Here is a 21,631-nt window from a genome sequence, read left to right on the forward strand (position 1 = left end):
TATTTCATTTATAAGTTCAGAACATGTATACCTAGGAGGTTAAATGTAAACTATGATTTCTCCAGTTTCCTTTAGAGCTGCATGGAGATCATTAGAATTTGAAATTGTTTCCACCTGTTCTTTGATTGTTTGATCCATTTGGGGAGTATTTAACTTCAAGGCTGATTGCAGTTTACTAAGGAGATTAGCATGCTTTAGCAGTCACTTGTTGTGCCACTTTTAGAGGCAAAGCTATTCCAGATGGAAGGTCTGTTTTTGAACATTTACAACATTCATATTGTTTTCCTTTACATTGTGGGTGCATTATCATTATTTTTGGTTTATGCGCAGATTATTTGTACTTCCGATGAAGACTATTCTGAAAATGGCTTTTACCTAGGAGGCCTGTTAAATTCTTTAAGACGATCACATCTCATCTACGAGGATTTACTTCAGGCATTTTTGGCACCATTACATCAGCATTTGTAAAGAATGACACCTTTGAGTTTGTGGAGTTATTTGTCTACGTCTTTGGTATTTTGGGACCTTGCATTTTCTCCATTCCTAATGTAAAGATTCTTTTTCGAACTGAGTGTGCATTTTTACACATTCTCCACCATCTGAGAGTGAGTTACTCCCACCTTTTCAGAGTGATTCATAGTGTTCATTGCATATTTATCATCTTACAGTGTTTGTATTTTGGATGCCTTGTGAAGATCTTGTATCAGTCTTTATTTGGTGCAGTTTTGCACTTTTTGTTTGAGTATGCGTTTGTTCTGAACATCCTATATAATAAAGCCCTAGCGTGTGCGCCCGTGTCTCTGGTGTCTGCGCCCATGTCTCCCTCGGCCGTTCTGGGCATGCGTGGTGCGCGTGCGCAGAAGAGCCGAGGGAGAAACGGCCGCAGGCACCAGGCAGCCATGTTGGCTGGATGGCCGGCCCGGCCACGGGAAGGCCGGAAGCGGCGGCCGCGGGAACGGACAGACTGCGGGGAGGGCAGAGGCGGCAGCGGTGGGACCGGCCCTGCCGCGGGGAAAGCCGAGGCAGCGGTGGCGGGTCCGGCCCGGCCGCGGGGAGGGGAGAAAGGGCGGCGGCGGGTCCGGCCTGACTGCAGGAAAGGGAAAGGCAACGGCGGCGGGATCGGACCGGCCGCGGGGAGGGGAACTGCAGCAGCGGCGGGACTGGCCCAGCCTAAGGAAAGGAAAAGATGGCGGCGACGGGACCGGACCCGACCCGGAAGGGAGAGAAACGGCGGTGGCAGGACCAGCCCGAAAGTCCAAAACAAAAGGTTGTACTAAACACAAAAGTCCAAAACAAAAAGTTGCAATAAGCACAACAAAGAAAAATACACAGAGCCACAGACAGAAGCAGCGGCCAAGTCCGACACCCCCCGCCCGCCAAATCACCCGGAAGCCAACACTAACAATAAAATAAATAAAGGCACACACAAGAGCAGCACCCCCCCCACGCCCAAAACCAGAGAAGAAATAAGCCCCCCCACACAGCCTAGGGCGGGAAAACAAGGTTCGTGATTTGCGCATGCGTGCCAGAAACAAACGGACCAACGGTCGCTGCCGTGAGACTCCAAGAGTGCCACAAGCACAGCAGCAGCCATCCAAGCCTCTGAGTCATTAAGCAGGCCCCAAGGAACAATCAGTGCCTTAATTAGTTGTCCTGTGTTATTGACAGTTCATTTCGCTTTTCCTAATGCTTGCCAAGTAGGCTGATCTTACTTTTGCGCTGCATCTGCACCAGATTTGAATGGCAGACTAACAGTGTGTGTGTGTTGCCATCCATCCCTTCCTTGACTATTGAGGGAAGAAGCTGGGAGTCAAAATCCCCTGCGGGGAGCCAGCCGCCCACCCGGGAGAAAAGCCCTAGGTTCGCCCAGCCGGAGCATGTGTGGGGGAGAAAGCCCAAAGCACCCACTCCTTAACCCAACAGGACTGCTGGCCAGTAAAACAGGCAAAAACACATTGCAGAGAAAAGCACTGTTTAGAGCAGAGCTTGCTCATCACTACCATGAAGGGAAGAGGGAACATCTTGGGCAAGGCAGTGACTGTGCTTCTGCCCCACCTTTCTCCAGGCGTGTACCATCTACCATCAGCCTCTGCTGCTTTAAAGCTCAGGCTGAGCCAGGGGCTGAAGAAGGGAACATCTTGGGCAAGGCAGGCTGAGCCAGGGGCGTGAGCCGAAGGGAGAGAGCACAAGGGCTCTCGTCCTTGTGGCTCTCAGCCTTGGGGCGAGCTGCCTGGAGTTGGAGGATCTTCAAGACATCCCTTCTATCAAGAAGTCAGCATATCCCTTCCATCAAGAAGTCCCCCACAAACGGGGCCGGCCCTTGGGGTGGGACTGGGGACTGAGGGGTTGGGTTGGGCCGGGCCAGGCCTTTTGCAGACATGTGTTTGGGCTCTCTTGAGTGGGATGGTGCTGGGGGTGTGTCTAGCAGTTCAGGGGCAGCTATTACTGTAGTGGTGGGGAATAGAAGAATTGGCGCTGGCAGAGCAGCTGGCCGTTACAGGGGAAGGGAAATCAGTAATTTAGTAACTGTTTCCACTTCCAACTGTTCTGTCAACTCTTTGGCCTCGGGGAGCAGCTCCAACGACCCACAGAATCTGGCCTTGCTCCTCTGCAATGCCAGGTCAGTTCAGAATAAGATTGAAATTGTCCACGATTTGATCGTGGATGAGGGAGCTGACCTGGCATGTATAACCGAGACCTGGTTGGGGGAGGCGAGTGGTCCAATGTGGGCTCAGCTTCTCCCGCCAGGTTACTCTGTTGTGGAGCAGGCCAGGGGAAGTGGGCGGGGGGTGGTGGAGTGGCTGTGGTCCATAAGAATACCATTTCCCTTACCAGGGCCCCTGAGAGACAGCTGACTTATATTGAGTGCATATTTTTGAGGCTGGGAACTAGGGATAGATTGGGGATTCTGTTGGTGTACCGTCCACCCCACTGTCCAACTGCCTCCCTAACTGAGCTGACGGGGCTGGTGGCGGAGTTGGTGTTGGAGTCTCCTAAACTTTTGGTGCTGGGGGACTTCAATATCCACTTTGGGGCTGGCTTGTCTGGTGCGGCTCAGGAGTTCATAGTGGCCATGACAACTATGGGCCTATCCCAATTGGTTTCTGAACTGACTCATGTGGCTGGCCATGCACTCGATTTGGTCTTTTGCTCAGATCAGGGGGGTGTTCCGTGGGTGGGGGACCCAGTGGTTTCCCCATTGTCATGGACGGACCACTACCTGGTTAAGGTTGGTCTCACAGCCTCAATCCACCCCTGCAGGGGTGGTGGACCTATTAGGATGGTCCATCCGAAAAGGCTGCTGGACCCAGTGGGATTTCAAAAGGTCTTGGAGGATTTTGACGTTGGTGCGGACGGTGATTCTGTCGATGCACTGGTGGGAACCTGGAACAGGGAACTCAACAGGGCAGTAGACACAATTGCTCCCAAGCGTCCCTTCCGACCTGCTGCAAAAGGGGCCCCTTGGTATACTGAGGAGCTGCGGGGGCTGAAGCGGTTGGGTAGGCGACTAGAGCACAAGTGGAGGAGAACTTGGTTCGAATCTGACAGGATTCAGCATGTGACCCATTTGAAGGCTTATGCGGTGGCAGTGCGCGCAGCGAAAAAGAGATTCTGGTCTGTGCGCATTGCGGCTGCAGGCTCACGCTCGGTGGAGCTATCCCGGGTTGTGAGGAGTTTAGTTTCTGCTCCTTCTTCTTTCAATCGGTCCCCGGAGTTGCTCTGCTGTGATGCCTTTAATGGGTTCTTTGCGAATAAGATCTCCTGTATTCGGGCTGACTTGGACTCCACTATTTCTGCAAGGTCTATGGAGGAGGTGTCCAGCAATCCTTCTTGCAGTATTAGATTGGATCAGTTTCAATCTGTGACTCCTGAGGATGTGGACAAGCTGCTTGGGGCGGTGCGGCCTACCACCTGTTCTCTGGATCCTTGCCCGACTTGGCTGCTTCTATCCAGCAGGGAGATTGTTGGAGGTGGCCTAGTTAAAATCATAAATGCATCGCTGAGGGAGGGTAGGGTGCCCCCCTGCCTGAAGGAGGCAATGGTTAGACCACTTTTAAAGAAGCCTTCCCTGGACCCCTTAGCGATGGATAGCTAAAGGCCAATCTCCAATCTCCCTTGGTTGGGCAAGGTGATTGAGAGGGTGGTGGCCGACCAGCTCCAGGCAGTCTTGGAGGAAACTGATTATCTAGACCAATTTCAAACTGGCTTTAGAGCTGGCTATGGGGTTGAGACAGCCTTGGTCAGCCTGATGGATGACCTTTACCGGGGAATCGACAGAAGGAGTGTGACTCTGCTGGTTCTTCTGGATCTCTCGGCGGCGTTCGATACCATCGACCATGGTGTCCTTCTGGATCGCCTGGGGGAGTTGGGGATAGGGGGCACTGCTTTGCAGTGGTTCCGTTCCTATCTCTCGGGTAGATTCCAGATGGTGGAGCTTGGTGACAGTTGCTCCTCAAAACAGGAGCTGTTATATGGAGTCCCTCAGGGCTCCATTCTGTCACCAGTGCTTTTTAACATCTACATGAAACCGCTGGGTGAGGTCATCAGGAGGTTTGGTGCTGGGTGTTATCAGTATGCTGATAAAAGAAGGCAGTAATGGGCTGGATGAGGGAGAACAAATTGAAGCTGAATCCAAGCAAGACGGAGGTGCTCATTGTGGGGGCTCAGAATCTGAGGGGCGAGTTAGATCTTCCTGTGCTGGATGGGGTTACACTTCCCCGAAGGAGCAAGTGCGCAGCTTGGGAGTACTCCTGGACCGAGGCCTCACCCTGGTATCTCAGGTGGAGGCCATGGCCAGGAGTGCTTTCTATCAGCTTCGGCTGATTCAACAGCTGCGCCCATTCCTCGAAGAGGTTGACCTCAGAACAGTGGTGCATCAGCTGGTAACCTCCTGGCTTGACTATTGCAATGCGCTCTATGTGGGGCTGCCTTTGTACATAGTCCGGAAACTTCAGTTAGTTCAGAACGCGGCAGCCAGATTGGTCTCTGGGGCAACCCGGAGAGACCATATGATGCCTGTTTTGAAACAGCTACACTGGCTGCCGATATGTTTCCGGGCAAAATACAAAGTGCTGGTTATTACCTTTAAAGCCCTGAATGGCTTGGGTCCGAGCTATCTTAGAGAGCGCCTTCTTTTACATGATCCCCACCGCACGTTAAGGTCATCTGGGGAGGTCCGTCTCCAGTTACCACCGGTTCGTCTGGTGGTGACTCAGAGGCAGGCCTTCTCTGTGGCTGCTCCTGGACTGTGGAATGCACTCCCGGCAGAAATTCGTAATCTTTTCTTTGCTGTCCTTCAAGAGGCCTGGCATTTCAGGGTTTTTAATTTAGTTTTAACTGTTTTAATCTTAACCTGGTTTTCAGGGTTTTAATTGTTTTGATAGTTTAATTGTTTTTAAGATGTTTTTAAATTTGATGTTTATATTTGTTTTTCTATTTTAATTGTTTTTAATGATTTCTGGTTTTTGATTGTAAACCGCCCTGAGCCAACTTGGAAGGGCGGTATAAAAATCAAATAAATGAATAAATAAATAAATAAATAAAATGATGTAATTTGAAGGATAACCTAGAAAGAAAAATAGAAAAGAATAACCTAAAAACATAATAAAAAAACAAATAAGACAAAACAAAAACATCTCCATGTAGAAAGTAGTTTGACCGTGAGGTGACTAATTTCAAGACCAGACACATATTGGAGACTTGAGGAAAAAGAAACAAACTTGACCAAAAAAAACACCAACCACCATAAACCAGTGCCTCAGCCTTGAAGGCCATGCCATGACGCTCAACAGCTTTCAATAGAAAACACTTCTCACTTCTGCTCTCAGGCCTAGATCCTCAACTCAGTAAGTAAGATCTAACAAACATATCTACACAACCCTACTAGCGCCCGTTATTTTAACGGGCTTAAAAATACTAGTTCATTAATATTTCGACCTGTTTAAGGTTGATCACAGATTTTGTTTATGTTCATTACAGCCTCCAGGCAGGCATTTAGAGAAAATATGCCATTTCCTGATAAGGATGACATGGAGAAATAGATCTGGGTGTCATCAACATATTGATAACACCCTGCACCAAACCTCCTGATGATCTCTCCCAGTGGTTTCATATAGATATTAAAGCGAACTGGAGACAGTATAGAGCTGTGTGAAACTCCACACTTTAGTTCTCACTTTGCAGAATAGTCTCCAAGTGACATCATCTGGAATCTACCAGAGAGGTAGGAATGGAAGCACTATAAAACAGTGCCACCCAATCCCAACTCCCTCAGGCAGTCCAGAAGGATACCATGGTTGATAGCATCGAAAGCCGCAGAGAGATCCAAAAGGATCAGCAGAGTCACACTCCGTCTGTCGATAGCCAGTTGGAGATCATCCATCAGGCCAACCAAGGCAGTTTCAACTCCATAGCCCACGCAAAAGCCAGTTTGAAATGGGTCTAGATAATCCCTATCATCTAAAACTGCCTGGAGCTGAGAGGCCACCACCCACAATCACCTTGCCCAACCATGGAAGATTAGCGACAGGTCTGTAATTAGCTAACTCCGAGGGAGCCAATGCAGGTTTCTTCAAAAGCGGTCTGATAATAGCCTCCTTAAGACAAGGAGACATCCTGTCCTCCTTCAGAGACCCTCCTTGATAATATAATTATCAGATGAAATAAGCCAAGTTGGGCAAGGGTTCAGAGAACAGGCTGTAGGCCACACAGTCCAAAGCAGTTTGTCCACTTCATCAGGAGTCACACTTCCACAGTAGGTATTGCAGAGTCCACAGTAGACTCTGCAATAATTGTGAAATCCAACTGAGCCTGAATATGAAAGATTGTATCTGCAAAAAAGTCATGGTTCCAAGTTTAAATTCAAGGGGGAGCGGTACATTTAAAATCAAGGGGGAGGTTTGTGAGCCCCCTCACAACCATAGACAACTCAGCTGAACATGAATTTGTGGAAGCAATGTGGGCGGAAAAGAACTGCTTCTTTGCTGCTTGCACTGCCAGAGCATAGCTTTGAAATGTGCTCTGTTGTGCCCAATCAGACTTGCACTGAGTCTTCCTCCACTTGCACTCTAGTCGTCTACCTCGCTGCTTCAGCTCCCGAAGCTTATCCGAATACCACGGGGCTGTCTTTAAAGGAGGTCGGGGAGGACTCTTAGGAGCAATTGTGTCTACTGCTCTAGTGAGTTCATTATTCCATGTTTATATAAATAGATTGGAGTGGGGGAGAAATAAAGTTAAGTGACAGGGTCAGGATAACTTGTCCCAAGGAGGTCTTTTGCTTAACATGCCTCTTTCTGCTGAACTCATACTTAACCTTTGATGGAGCTGTTACATAGAAAGCTTGCAGCTGATTCTCCTTATTTTTGGAAGAATATTCCACAGACTTATTCTCAAGTGAATGTGTGGGTATAGATTTACGGTAATATATCAAAGTGAAAGCCATGCTATCTCCAGCTCCCTTCATAAGCAGAGGTGATCCTATAATGAGGCAACTGCTTGAAGGAAATGATGTATGGGTACTATATTACAGCAGGCCTGAACAACATAAGGCCCGGGGGCTGGATCCAGCCCACTGGGGCTTTTTTGCTGGCCCCAGGGGTGACCCAAAGTATTGTGATGCCTGATGTGAGGTGCAAAATGCCACCTTGCCCTATGGACTTGGTGGGGGTCAGCCCCCTTTCAAAATTGACCTTTGTAAGCATTGAAAGTGCATGGGGGACAGAGAAGAGGAAAGATTGCTAGGAGCCTCCTCTTACCGTCTCATGCTGGGGGTAACTAATAATTACTTTAATTAATATTTGTAATAATTTAATAATTTAAATGTAATCATTAATGTGCTGGAAATTTACCTTGGCCCCTATATACCAAGACATAGTTGGTTTTGGCCCACCAGAGTATTTGACTTGTGCAAGCCTGCATTACAGAAAGACAACACTTGTTCAATTCTCATTGACTTAAGTGGTAGTTGCACACAAGAACTTTCACCTAAATCAGCAGATTAGCATCACCAACTTTCACATCCTTTCCCAATGCTTTAATCACTATAAACTAGCTCCACCTCATCTCCTCCTTGTAGTAAAGCAGCAAATAATAAAGCAGCAAATAACAGCAGTGTCAAAGAAGATTAGCAGATAAGAAGCCAGAATTACACAACACAAGCAGAATCTCCAATTCCAGTCGTATCAGAGACGTTTCTACCAAAGCATAGAAGGAGAAACTGCAAGAAACCTAGAAACACCAAGAAACAGTGCAATACTGGGGGAAATTATGGGACAATCCAATAGATTATAATAAAAAAGCAGGCTGGGTGAAAGAGGTCGAAAAATGTAACCAACAAATGCAAGATCTAATAATAACACCAGAATTAATAAGTGAAAGAGCAAAGAAAATTAAAAATAGGACTGCTCCAGGTGACTATGAACTGCATGGCTTTTGGCTTAAACACCTAACAAGCCTTCATAAACAACTATCAAAACAGTTCAATCACATTTTGCAAGGAGGTGATATTGAACAATGGCTAACAACTGGGAAAACTCATCTCATAATGAAAGACCCAGCAAAAGGTGCAGTTCCAAGTAATTACAGACCGATAACCTGCCTGCCAACCATGTTCAAATTATTAACTGGAATAATAGCAGATGAAGTAACGCAGCACTTATTAACTAACCAACAGCTTCCAGTTGAACAGAAAGGAAATTGCCCGAACACCAGAGGCACAAAAGACCAGCTGCTGATTGACAAAATGATTTTAGAAAATTGCAAGAGAAGAAAAACAAATCTAAGTGTTGCATAGATTGACTACAAGAAAGCCTTCGACTCATTGCTTCACACATGGATACTAAAATGTTTAGAAACAACTGGTTTCAGCAAAAACATTCAGATATTTATTAAAAAAGCAATGAACATGTGGAGTACACAGTTAACAATCAATGGCGAGACACTTGGACAGGTTAGCGTTAGAAGAGGTATTTTCCAAGGGGACTCACTATCCCCTCTGTTGTTTGTAATCGCCATGACTCCACTTTCACAAATACTAAACAGAACAGGCCTCGGATACCAAACATCTAAAACATCAAGTTATCAGATACAGTGCGGGAATAATAGACTGGACCCAGGCAGAGCTAGAGATGATAGATCGTAAGACCAGGAAAATCATGACCATCAATCATGCTCTGCACCCGCGCAGTAATGTAGATAGACTACCTCCCTTGCAGCTCAGGTGGAAGAGGAATGCTGCAAGTCCATCAAACAGTAGAGGAGGAGAAAAGAGGCCTTGAAGAATATATAAAGGACAGTGAAGAAGATGCACTTCAAATGGTCAATAATGAGAAACCATTCAACACCAATGAAACAAAACAGGCCTACAAGAAATAACAAGTCAAGAACCGAGCACAAAAATGGAAAAATAAGCCACTACATGGTCAATATTTGCACAATATAAGTGGAAAATCAGACATCACCAAGACCTGGCAATGGCTTAAGAATGGCAGCTTGAAGAAAGAAACAGAGTGTTTAATACTAGCTGCACATGAACAGGCACTAAGAACAAATGCAATAAGAGCAAAAGTTGAAAAATCCACAAGAAACAGCAAGTGCTGCCTTTGTAAAGAAGCAGATGAAACCGTGGACCACCTATTAATCAGCTGTTGTAAAAAGATCGCACAGACTGACTACAAACAAAGGCATGACAAGGTAGAAGGGATGATACACTGGAACATCTGCAAAAAATACAAGCTACCTGTAGCCAAAAATTGATGGGACCATAAAATTGAAAAAGTGGTAGAAAATGAAGATGCAAACATATTATGAGACTTCCGACTACAAACAGACAAACATCTGCCACACAATACACCAGATATAACTGTAGTCAAGAAGAAAGAAAAACAAGTCAAAATAATCGACAGAGCAATACCAGGGGATAGCAGAATAGAAAAAAAAGAAATAGAAAAAATAACAAAATACAAAGATCTACAAATTGAAATTGAAAGGCTGTTGCAGAAAAAGACCAAAATAATCCCAGTGGTAATTGGCGCCCTGGGTGCAATTCCAAAACAACTTGAAGAGCACCTCAACACCACAGGGGCCACAGAAATCACCATCAGCCAATTACAAAAAGCAACTTTAGTGGGAACAGCCTATATTCTGCGACGATATCTATAATAACAGTAACAACATTGACAATAAGATTCAATCATCCCAGGTACTTGGGAAGGACTCTATGTCTGGATAAAACAAACCAGTCAATAACACCTGTCTGACTGTGTAAATAATAATTATGTAATACATAATAATGTATTTTTTCTAATAATGTATTATGCTCACTCACAAACATATAGCACTAATTAATTTAAATTTTTTGCATTTTATATCCCACTCTTCCTCCAAGGAGCCCAGAGCGGTGTACTACATACGTGAGTTTCTCCTCACAACCCTGTGAAGTTGGTTAGGCTGAGAGAGAAGTGGCTGGCCCAGAGTCACCCAGCAAGTATCATGGCTGAATGGGGATTTGAACTTGGGTCATAAGAACATAAGAACAGCCCTGCTGGATCAGGCCCAAGGCCCATCTAGTCCAGCATCCCGTTTCGGACAGTGGCCTACCAGATGCCGCTGGAAGCCACAGGCAGGAGTTGAGGGCATGCCCTCTCTCCTGCTGTTACTCCCCTGCAACTGGTACCCAGAGTCACCCCGCCCCCGAGGCTGGAGGTGGCCTACAGCCCTCCAACTAGTAGCCGTCAATAGACCTCTCCTCCATGAAGTTATCCAAACCCCTCTTAAAGCCATCCAGCTTGTTGGCTGTCACCACATCTTGTGGCAGAGAATTCCACAAGTTGATTATGCATTGTGTGAAAAAGTACTTCCATTTGCTGGTCCTCGATTTCCTGGCAATCAATTTTATGGGATGACCCCTGGTTCTAGTGTTATGGGAGAGGGAGAAAAATTTCTCTCTATCCACTTTCTCCAAACTGTGCATGATTTTATAGACCTCTATCATGTCTCCCCGCAGTCGTCTTTTTTCTAAACTAAATAGCCCCAGGTGTTGTAGCCTAGCCTCATAAGAAAGGTGCTCTAGGCCCTTGATCATCTTGGTTGCCCTTCTGCACCTTTTCCAGTTCTGCAATGTCCTTTTTAGATGTGGTGACCAGAATTGTACGCAGTACTCCAGGTGTGGCTGCACCATAGTTTTGTATAAGGGCATTATAATATTAGCAGTTTTATTTTCAATCCCCTTCCTAATGCTCCCTAGCATGGAATTGGCCTTTTTAACAGCTGCTGCACTTTCAACGAGCTGTCCACCACAACCCCAAGATCCCTCTCCTGGTCAGTCACCGACAGATCGGATCCCATCAGCATTTACTTGAAGTTGGGGTTCTTCGTCCCAATGTGCATCACTTTACACTTGCCAACATTGAACCGCATTTGCCACTTTGTCGCCCACTAGGACTGGGTCTCCCCAGTCCCACTCGAGTCCCACTGGGTCTCCCCAGTCCTAGTCCGTTCCAACAATATATGGCATATTACATATGAAAATCCAAGATTCCACTTCCACCCTTTGCCGACCTTCACCCTCACAACAGATATTACAGAAAGATCTAAAATATATGTAATATATTTGTCAGCCCTCAGTATTAAAACACACACACACCAAATCTTGGATGTGGATGTTGGCCCTGTGCTATATTGAAATTTATAAAAGGTTCCCAAGTTAAAACAAATGTTTCATCTGAGTTATTCTGCAAATAGGTGGTAACTTTAGCCATCGAAGCATATTCCCATAGCTTTAGTAGTCATTCATCCAAAGCCGGGATTGCCTGTGACTGCCAATTGGCAGCATAAAGAATCCTCATGGCAGTAATCCTCTATAATAAAACCCTTGAGTGTGTGACCGTGCCGCCCGTGTCTTTTTCGGCAGTTCTGGGCATGCGCTTTGCGCATGCCCAGAACCGCCAAAAAAGATACGGCCGCCCAGACACGGGCGGCCATGTTGGCCAAATCGACCCAATCGTCCCAAACAATTCCTGCCGCGGCCGCAGACCGACCGACCGACCGCCCGCCCTCCTAGCTGCCCGAGTCCTCCTCTCCCAGCCTCCCCCACATGATTAAGGGCCAAATCGGCCCAAACAATTGCTGCCGCGGCCGCGGCCGCTGTCCGCCCGCCCTCCCAACTGCCCGAGTCCTCCTCACCCAGTTAGGCCCCCGTCAGTCGGCTGATGAAAGTCCATATTCTGAGAAGGAGAGAGGAGCTCGCAAACAGAGCTCCTCTCTCTGCAAAGCCTCTGCCCAAACTGGTGCTATGGACGCAAAGGATGCAACAAGCGTCCTTTGCACCCAAAGCGCCAGTTTGGGAAGAGGCTTTGCAGAGAGAGGAGCTCTGCTTGCGAGCTCCACTCTCCTACTCAGAATATGGTTTTAGATCACCCGACTGACGCAGGCTGGGGTTGAGGAGGACTCGGGCAGCTGGGAGGGCGGGAGGGCGGTTGGCAGCCGCGGCCATAATTGTTTGGGCCGAATTGGCCCTTAATCATGTGGGGGGGCGAGGACTAAGGCATAAGTGGGGGGGAATCTAGCGCCCATTATTATAACAGGCTGAAAAATACTAGTCATATATAAAGATAGCTCTGTGTATTTAGTAGGTATACAGGGTTTAGTCATATTTGATAAAAAGAGCTCAGGTGAATAAGGAAAGTTTATATTTAGAATTTATTGCATCTTAGTATCAATTTATTCCAGAATTGTTGTGCTTTTGCCGCAAGTCCACCAAATGTGAAAGAATCTCCCCACATGATTCTTACATTTCCAGCAATCTCCCGGGTAATCACTGTCCGTCTTTCTAATGGTCATGGGAGTAATATAGCAATGAAAATACATTTTGTACCCATTTTCTCTTAGGGTACTATTTTGCTGTAAATTTAATATTCACCTTCCATTGATGCTCCCATTGTTGAATATCAATTGTCCTGTTTAAGTTTTGCATCCACTTAATCAAGCAGTCTTTAATCTATTCTGTTTCTGAATCATATTTCAGCAGCAACTTATATATCAGTCCCAATAAATGATCAACGGTTTTGGTTATTAGTACTTCAAATTCCGTTAAGTCTTTGAGCTTACCTCATTGTTTTTGTATTTCTTTCTGCACTATCGAGCTAATTTGTAAATACTAAAACCATGAAGGTTCCTTGGACCATTCCAAAGCGAGTTTGAATAGATTTAGGTATTGTTTTTCCAGTAGTTAAATTTTGCATACTATATGCCTTCTCTCTCCAAATATCAAATTTATTAGATTTTTCTTCTTGGGGAAAAAATTTAAAATGGATGTCAAAGGTGATAGATCCAGGCTGATCCTATTTTTTGTACTTATCCATGAACCCTGATATCTGTAGATTTTCTAAATACTGTACAGTCTCCTCCAGATCCATTGTTTCCTTTCTGTATAATTTAGTATAATAATCTGTAAACTGATCAATCATTCTATCCGTATTTAAAACAAACTCTTCGCCATTCCATATGGAGGTGATAACTCTCTTCTCGCTTTCTTTTCTCAGTTGGTACGCCAATAGTTTATCAGGTTTATTACCCTTCTCAAAATGTTTTTGTTTTGCATAAATCATGTTCTTGTGTGTCTCTTTTGCTTCTATGAGATCCAGTTGTTTACGGAGCTCCTTTATACTCTGCCACATGTCCTTCAAAGGATTTGTTTTGTGAGTAGTTTCTAAGTGGTTCAGCTCATTTAGTAGGGACTCCTCCTGCTTTTGCAGATCCCTCTCCGTCCTTGAGACCTCCGAGATAAACAATCCTCTCATAAAAGCTATACTAGAGTCCCATATGGAGAATAATGAGACTTCTGATGTCATATTTCTCTGGAAGAAACTCTTTAATTCATCTTAGCACTTCAACTTAACTTCTTGCAGTAACAGAAGATTATTCATTCTCCACCTTCTTGGACCCATACGTTCTCTATTGAGTCTAATTACTAATGGTTTATGATCAGCATAAGTAAGCGGCACCACTTTCACATCAATCAATCTCGGTGATGCAGATTTCGAAATCATACACATATCTATTCTGGAGTAAGTTTGATGGGGTTGGGAGAAAAAGGTATAGCCCTTTTCCAAAGGATGCTTGTATCACCATGCGTCTTCTAGAGATAGAAGTGTCATGTAATCCAGCGTATTTCTTGACAATTTGCCAGAATTCTTCTTGTGTTGTCCTGATTTGTCAAGGGCTAATGAGAAAACTGCATTCCAATCTCTCATCACAAATACTTCTCCTTCAGCTATCTCCAGCAGTGACTGAAAAAACTGCTCGCAGAATTGAGTCTTGTTTTCGTTTGGGGCATAAATTGAGGCTATTGTAATTTTGATTTGTTGCTGAATGTGGAACCTCAGTATAATGTATCTGCCAGCTGTATCCTGTATTTGCTCTTCCAAAGTCCATGACACGTCCTTGACATAAATCACCACTCCAAAAAAAATTTTTTTGTATACCCAGAGGCCACATAACTCTGGCCCAGAGACTTGCAATCCAACAAATTAACATTACTTGACCTAATATGAGTTTCTTGAAGGCAAATGCTTTTTTTTTTCAATTTCAGAAAAAAATTCTTTTAAATTGATTATTCAGTCTGTTGACATTTACATTGAATATTTTTATTTCATCCATGATTCTAAATTCTTAACGTCGTGTTTTGTTTTGTTTTGTCCTTACCCCCTCCCCTAAAAAGCTGAGGCCTGATCCTGTTTTGCATCTTCTGGTTGGTCCCCGTCCAAAGTTTTATCAAGCACAATTTACATTTACATTTTATATCCCACTCTTCCTCCAAGGAGTCAAGAGCGGTGTACTACATGCTTAAGTTTCTCCTCAATTGAAGTGTCTGTTACACTTAAGGATTCCAGAAGGCGTTCTGCATCTTGAGACATGTATATCTGGGCCTTCCCACTGTCCATAAAGATTTCCAGACAAAAAGGTACTGCCTGCCTGTATTTAATTCCTCTCTCCTGAAGGGCAACAATCAGAAACTTCAGCTCCTGGCGCTTCCTTAAAATATCAACAGGGACGTCTGGTGGAATCTCAATTCGCTTGCTTCCTTGTTCCAAAAGGGAGACTCTTTGTACACGAAGAATTGTTTCCTTGGTCCTTTCGTTTATAAATTTTATCATTATATCTCTTGGGAGATTCTTATCTCAGGCATACCTTGAATTCACTCTATAGATTTCTCAGATATCAAGAGAGTCTTCCGGATCAAGTCCCAAAAACTGTAAAAGGAGGGATTCAATCTCCTTTTCCAGGTCCTCTTTTCCCACTTCTTCTCCCACGCCACCAATCTTCAAATTACAGGCATGAGGTTGAAATTCTAAAGTCTCCACCCGCTGTTCCAAGCGTTGATATTCAGATTCTCGTGTTGTCTTCACGGTTTCCAGTTCCTTCTGAGATTCTGTCATCTTATGAATAAGTTGGTCATGCTCGGCTAATTTCTTTTTAACCACATCAAATCTGGATTTCACTTCTGTCTGAAAGGAATCCAATTTCGCTTCAATTCACTGTGTTGATTTCTGAATTTCTCCTGTTACATTGTGTAATTCTGTAGCAAAAATTTCTCGCAGTTTGGAAAGGGAGGTCGCCTCCTGGGAGAGTTGTGGGTTTTCTTGTTGGCGCAGTCCTACAGCCTCAGAGTCTTCTTCTGTATCAGCTTTATCGCCTCCATGATCCTTTTTTAAAAATCAGTTTTTCTGGATTGTGGAAGAGCCTTTGGCTCAAATACTTGCTCATTAAAAATGTCAATGGCGAGAGCTATTTTTTCTTGGGAACTCACAGGATTTAAGAGAGCTTTATGTTTTAACTGAATTATTATTGTCTCCATATCCACAAGATTTTCTGTTATTCTATTCCAAACCAAAAGATTTTATACAGAAATAATTTCCCTAATTTAATGGGCCAGCCGTTGTACTAAAATTACAAAATTAGCAGAAGCTTCTATGCTATGGGATTAGAATTCTCTGGGCAGTAAGATGATTTATGCTGTCTAAAGAGAACAGCAGCTATCGAAAAAGGGAGGAAAACTGTTATCTAACGTCTCCACCATTTAGGATTCTAAAAGAGGCAACATCTGTCAAAAAGAAAGAGGGGTGGAAGTTACCTAACGTCTCTGCCAATTATTGTTCAGTTCCATATGCACCAGTTACTCAAAAACTCCGAACCAGACTGGAAATTAAAACTCAGTAAGCCCCAATTGAAACCCAAGAAAAACCCCTCTTCATACAATACAGACATTCAATAACATTCCAAAATATTCCAAAACTCTTGTAAATTGTTCAGAACTCATGAAGTGAGATAAATGGTAGCTTGACTCCCTCTTGTGGCGACAGGCTGAGAAATTCCAGGATTTGTCAGAAAGGGAGAGGAAGGAAAAAATTATCTAACGTCTCCGCCAATTATAATTCAATTTCATATACACCAATTACTCAAAAGCTCCCAGCCAAACTAAGAATTACAACCGAATAAACACCAATAGAACCCAATAAGAGCTCCTTTTCATACAATACAGAAATTAAATGGCATTCAGTATTCAAAAAAACCTTGTAAAATGTTCAGTACTCATAAAGGGAGATAAGTGGTTGTCTGGCTCCCTCTTGTGGCAGCCGGCTGAGACTGCAACCCAGTGAAATAAGATACTCCAACAGGAGGGAAAGAAGTAGATCTATAGTATCTGGGGAAAATTTACTTTGCGCTTACAAAGAGAAGATATCACATCAAGAAAGATTAATATGCTTGTGGGACTGATTCTTAGAAATAGTTCCAGATGAAAATAAATTCCAAATCTTGAGTTTAAAAGCCTCAAAAAAGAAAATAAAAGACTGTAATCCAGAGTGATTTATGTCCCTTAAGGAGTTCTCCCTTTAAATCCAGTTAAACAGGGTAGCCTCCAGCTCAGCAGATCTTCTAAAAGTCATTGCTGTAAAACTCTTCCTGCAGACCCGTCTACAATAAACCCCAAAAATTACTTTTATAATCCAATCAGTGTTCCAAAAGGAGTGTGGAAATATTCAGAGAGGGGTGTGTGTGTGTGTGTGTGTGTGTGTGTGTGTGTAAGAAACCACTAGATCCGGCAACTGTATCCAAAACTCACAGAAAAAGAGGAAAGGAAGGAACACCTAGCTTTCTCAACAGATGCAGTAAAAAACCCCTACCAGATTGTAAAAGCAAACAGTTAAGCCATAAATCTCGCCATTTACCTCCAACCTCTAGCCTTTTATTATCTTAAATGTCTAAATGCTTAATTGTAGTAACTCTGCAATAAATCGGCTCAAAAGATTGGAAAAGGCACTTAGTAATCAAGAGAAATATTTTAGTCTTTAAACTCTAATTAAGTCCCCTCCCCCTTCCTCCTGCCCCATTCACCCCCTTTCCAGGCTCTCCGCTGCTTCCCCGCCACTTTCTCGTCTTGCTGGCTGTCCCGCCAGCACCTCCTGCCATCCACCCCTGGGGGCGAGGCCAGACTTTGCTGCTGCCACCACCTCCCCCTTACCCGGGACAGCCTGGCCTGCTGTCCCCCCGCCGCCTCCCGCCTACAGGTAATTTTAAAAACATTACCTGTAGCCCCTTCGGGGGGGCTTCCTAAAGGCTGTGGGGGCAGTCTGCAAAGGTTTCCCCTCCCCTCTCTGGCCTCCAGGGCCTCGCAGGGACCATTTCAGCATGTGCGGTGGCCATTTTTAAAAATTTTTTTAAATGGCCACTGAAAACAAAATGGCGACTGCGCATGCTCAAATGGTCTTTGCGAGGCCTGGCATGGCCTAGGGCCTCACAGAGGCCATTTGAGCATGCGCAGTGGCCATTTTGTTTTCAGCAGCCATTTTAATTTTTTTTTAATTTTAGAAAAATGGCGCCCCCCTTCAAGTGGTGCCCGGGGCACGTGCCCTGCCTGCCCTACCCCTAGATACACCCCTGCCCCTAACTCTTTATGAGAAAAGCCATCTCAGGGCCTACTTGCGGTTACCTCATCTAGGCCCAGAAGTACATCTCTGTGATGAAATGGAGATTTGTTTTGGAATTACAATTGGAAAATATTTGTTTGCATTTGTTTTTGTGGTAAAGTATAAAGTTATACTGGAGGTTATGTAATGAATGTAGTGGAGGCAGCAAAAGCACTGTGGTGATTGGGCAGTGGGGATTCCACGTGCAGATTGGGAGGAGTCTGTGTCAGTTAAGGGCAGTTAGAAGGTAACAGTTACTGGATGGGGGTGATGTGCTTTCTGTAACAAACAAAAATAAATCCTTGGTCATTTCTTATCTTGATTGGCAACTTTTACTGTTATTAGTCTCGTGAAGATAGAAGGATTTTTGTACCAAGACAACATGGCTACCTGAGATGCTGGACGTATCAGAGTGAGGGCTGAAAGTTTCCTCAAATGGAGGTAGCAGGCTGATATTCTAGCTACAAACATTGCAAAACCTTTATAGAAGATATTATAGTCTCAGGGCCTTGTAGCAGTTACCTCTCCCTGGCCCAGTAGTACATTTCAAGTTGTCGGGTGGTGCCTGTTCCTCCCTCCTCTCCACTAAGATTTTTTTTAAATTTTATTTTATTCGAACAGTATTCACATGGTAACATAAACAATATCCCCCGCTAACTGGGCAAAGAGGCACCTTTTACCGTGGTGATTCTCTTTATTTAGCAGGGGGAGAGTAACTGGCCCTATCCACCCCCAGCACAGTACTTCCAGTGACTGTTGCTGGTGTGTGTCTTATGTTTCTTTTTAGAATGTGAGCCCTTTGGGGACAGGGAGCCATCTTATTTGTTTGTTATTTCTCTTTGTAAACCGCCCTGAGCCATTTTTGGAAGGGTGGTATAGAAATCAAATTATTATTATTATTATTATTATTATTATTATTATTAATAATAATAATAATAATAATAATAATATCACCACCAGTGAGGCACTACCTTGGCGTGGTTGTGGGGCTTGTGTGCTCTGATGAAGGTGAGAGCTATGCCAGAGGTCCAACCATACTGGACAGGTCTCACCAGAGGAGCCAGACAAAGAGTGCCACTCCCATCAACAATATGGTGAGACGTAACTTTAATAAATCTATACCGGCTCGGTTGTCGCCTGGGTCAACAAGGACCGCGCCAGATGCTATAGTCCCTGGACATCTGGTGGCAAGTGGGCAACAGGACTCAGGATCTTCAGTTGAACAACCAAGGCTGGAGACAGCAAAGTTACTGGAAGAAACGTCGCTTAACCGAAAAAAATATACAAAAAATGCCAACAAGGAAATAATGATCTGCTATTACAAGTCTAGTCCAACTAGAAGAGGTTATTTTAAAAGAATGTACCAAATTTGGAAAGAGAAGCATCCAGACACAGAAATAACAGAACAAAGGCTAGCAGACCAGAGAAGATCCATAATAAGAAATAAAGTATTCACAGGAGTTGAGCTGGAAGAACTGAAAAGAGCAACACAGGCTCAAGATATGGAAGAAGAATTATCACCAATTGAAGAAGTTGCTCAGGCGCAGGTGGAGGAGGTGTTGGAAATCGAGGATGCCACTGTTGCTGAACTTTTTCAAAATCAAAACCAGGCAACCTCCCCTTTGCCTTCACCTCAAAAACCCAAATGCCATTTAACAGAAAAGCAACAAGAACTAAAGCAAAAAATAACTGAGCACATGAACCAAACAACCACCAGGGTTCGACTTCCAGCTCTAAAAACAGTTGCCAAAAAACAACTTGCTCAGGCATTAAAAGATGTCAATGCTGCACTTGCAGAAATAACAACCAATAATTTGCAAGAAACAAACCAACTAATGTACAGTGCAGCAACAATAACAACACAAGAGCTCGGATATAAGATCAGTGGACCTGTCAAAAAAGAAAGCAGTACATCACCTAAATGGAAGATTAGATTAGAAAATAAAATCTCCAGGCTTACTGTAGATCAGATGCTAGTAAACTGAAAGATATGAAAGACAAGAAGCTGAAGAATGAAAACACCAAACAGTATCTGATCCAAAAATACCACCTAGATTCAAGGAAAATTAGAGAAGTCCTGGAAATAATAAAACAGCAAATAACAGCAGTGTCTAAGAAGATTAGCAGATATGAAGCCAGAATTACACAACACAGGCAGAATCTCCAATTCCAGTCGAATCAGAGACGTTTCTACCAAACCATAGAAGGAGAAACTGCAAGAAACCTAGAAACACCAAATAAAGAAGAAACAGTGCAATACTGGGGGAAACTATGGGACAATCCAATAGATTATACTAAAAAAGCAGACTGGATGAAAAAGGTCAAAAAATGTAACCAACAAATGCAAGATCTAATAACACCACCAGAATTAATAAGTGAAAGAGCAAAGAAAATTAAAAATTGGACTGCGCCAGGCGACGATGAACTGCATGGCTTTTGGCTTAAACACCTAACAAAGGCATGACAAGGTAGCAGGGATGGTACACTGGAACATCTGCAAAAAATACATGCTACCTGTAGCCAAGAATTGGTGGGACCATAAAATTGAAAAAGTTGAAGAAAATGAAGATGTAAAAATATTATGGGACTTCCGACTACAAACAGACAAACATCTGCCACACAATACACCAGATATAACTGTAGTCGAGAAGAAAGAAAAACAAGTCAAAATAATCGACATAGCAATACTGGGGATAGCAGAATAGAAGAAAAAGAAATAGAAAAAATCACCAAATACAAAGATCTACAAATTGAAATTGAAAGGCTGTGGCAGAAGAAGACCAAAATAATCCCAGTGGTAATTTGCGCCCTGGGTGCAGTCCCAAAAGACCTTGAAGAGTACCTCAACACCATAGGGGCCACAGAAATCACCATCAGCCAATTACAAAAAGCAGCTTTACTGGGAACAGCCTATATTTTGCGACAATATCTATAATAACCAACAGTACTGATGATAAAATTCAGCCATCCCAGGTCCTTGGGAAGGACTCGATGTCTGGATAAAACAAACCAGTCAATAACACCTGTCTGACTGTGCAAACAAGAAATAATATCACATAGCAACACAATACATTCAACAATCATATTTTCCATATATCACAAAATAATCCGGAATCAAATCTAGTACTATTAATATGATAAATATGATCTGTCCAAATACAGATTCTATTCTCAAAGCCTTCATTAATCTAATCTTATGTTGATCTTTTCGAAAGTACACTGATCACCCATTCAAATTTCTAAGATGTAAAAAAAAAAAAATGCAATTTCCATAAGTAACAGCTTTACCAAACAGCCAGGTGTATCTTGAGTTACTATTATAATTAATATAAAATATTACTGTTTGCTCACATATTTTATACCCCCACTCCTAACAATATTCCCTCCCACCCCTCCCCAACTCACTTGGACCATAGCAATCTCTCGCAGAGGATCCTAAACAAAAGGAAATCCTCTTCAAGGTCCAAGTGGGGGGCAGAATACTAAACCAAAGCTTCCCCCTCCTGAACCCAATGCATTAATACAATATCTCAAAGCACCTAGCCAATCTCTATTCATTATCCTAAAAAAATTCTCCTTCCAATAAGATCATTACAATTATTATCTAATTAAACGTATAACACTCAGTGCAAAATCCTTTACTTCACATACTACAAAAACTTCCCTTC

General features: G+C 43.7%; 1 protein-coding gene across 5 annotated transcripts in view; it reads right to left on the bottom strand.

Moving 5' to 3' along the window:
• Positions 1-21,631, bottom strand: part of LOC128326385 (cytochrome P450 2D14-like) — an 84,830-nt gene that overhangs the window by 50,764 nt on the left and 12,435 nt on the right. The window contains exon 1 of one of the 5 annotated variants that reach the window (XM_053253115.1): positions 17,584-17,631. The exons of the other annotated variants lie outside the window; for them this stretch is intronic. The gene's annotated coding sequence lies outside the window, so the exon portion shown is untranslated. Of the gene's footprint in view, positions 1-17,583; positions 17,632-21,631 lie in introns of those variants that run through there. 5 annotated transcript variants of the gene reach the window in all.

This window comes from Hemicordylus capensis, chromosome 5 (genome assembly GCF_027244095.1).
Source record: "Hemicordylus capensis ecotype Gifberg chromosome 5, rHemCap1.1.pri, whole genome shotgun sequence".
Lineage (NCBI taxonomy): Eukaryota > Metazoa > Chordata > Lepidosauria > Squamata > Cordylidae > Hemicordylus > Hemicordylus capensis.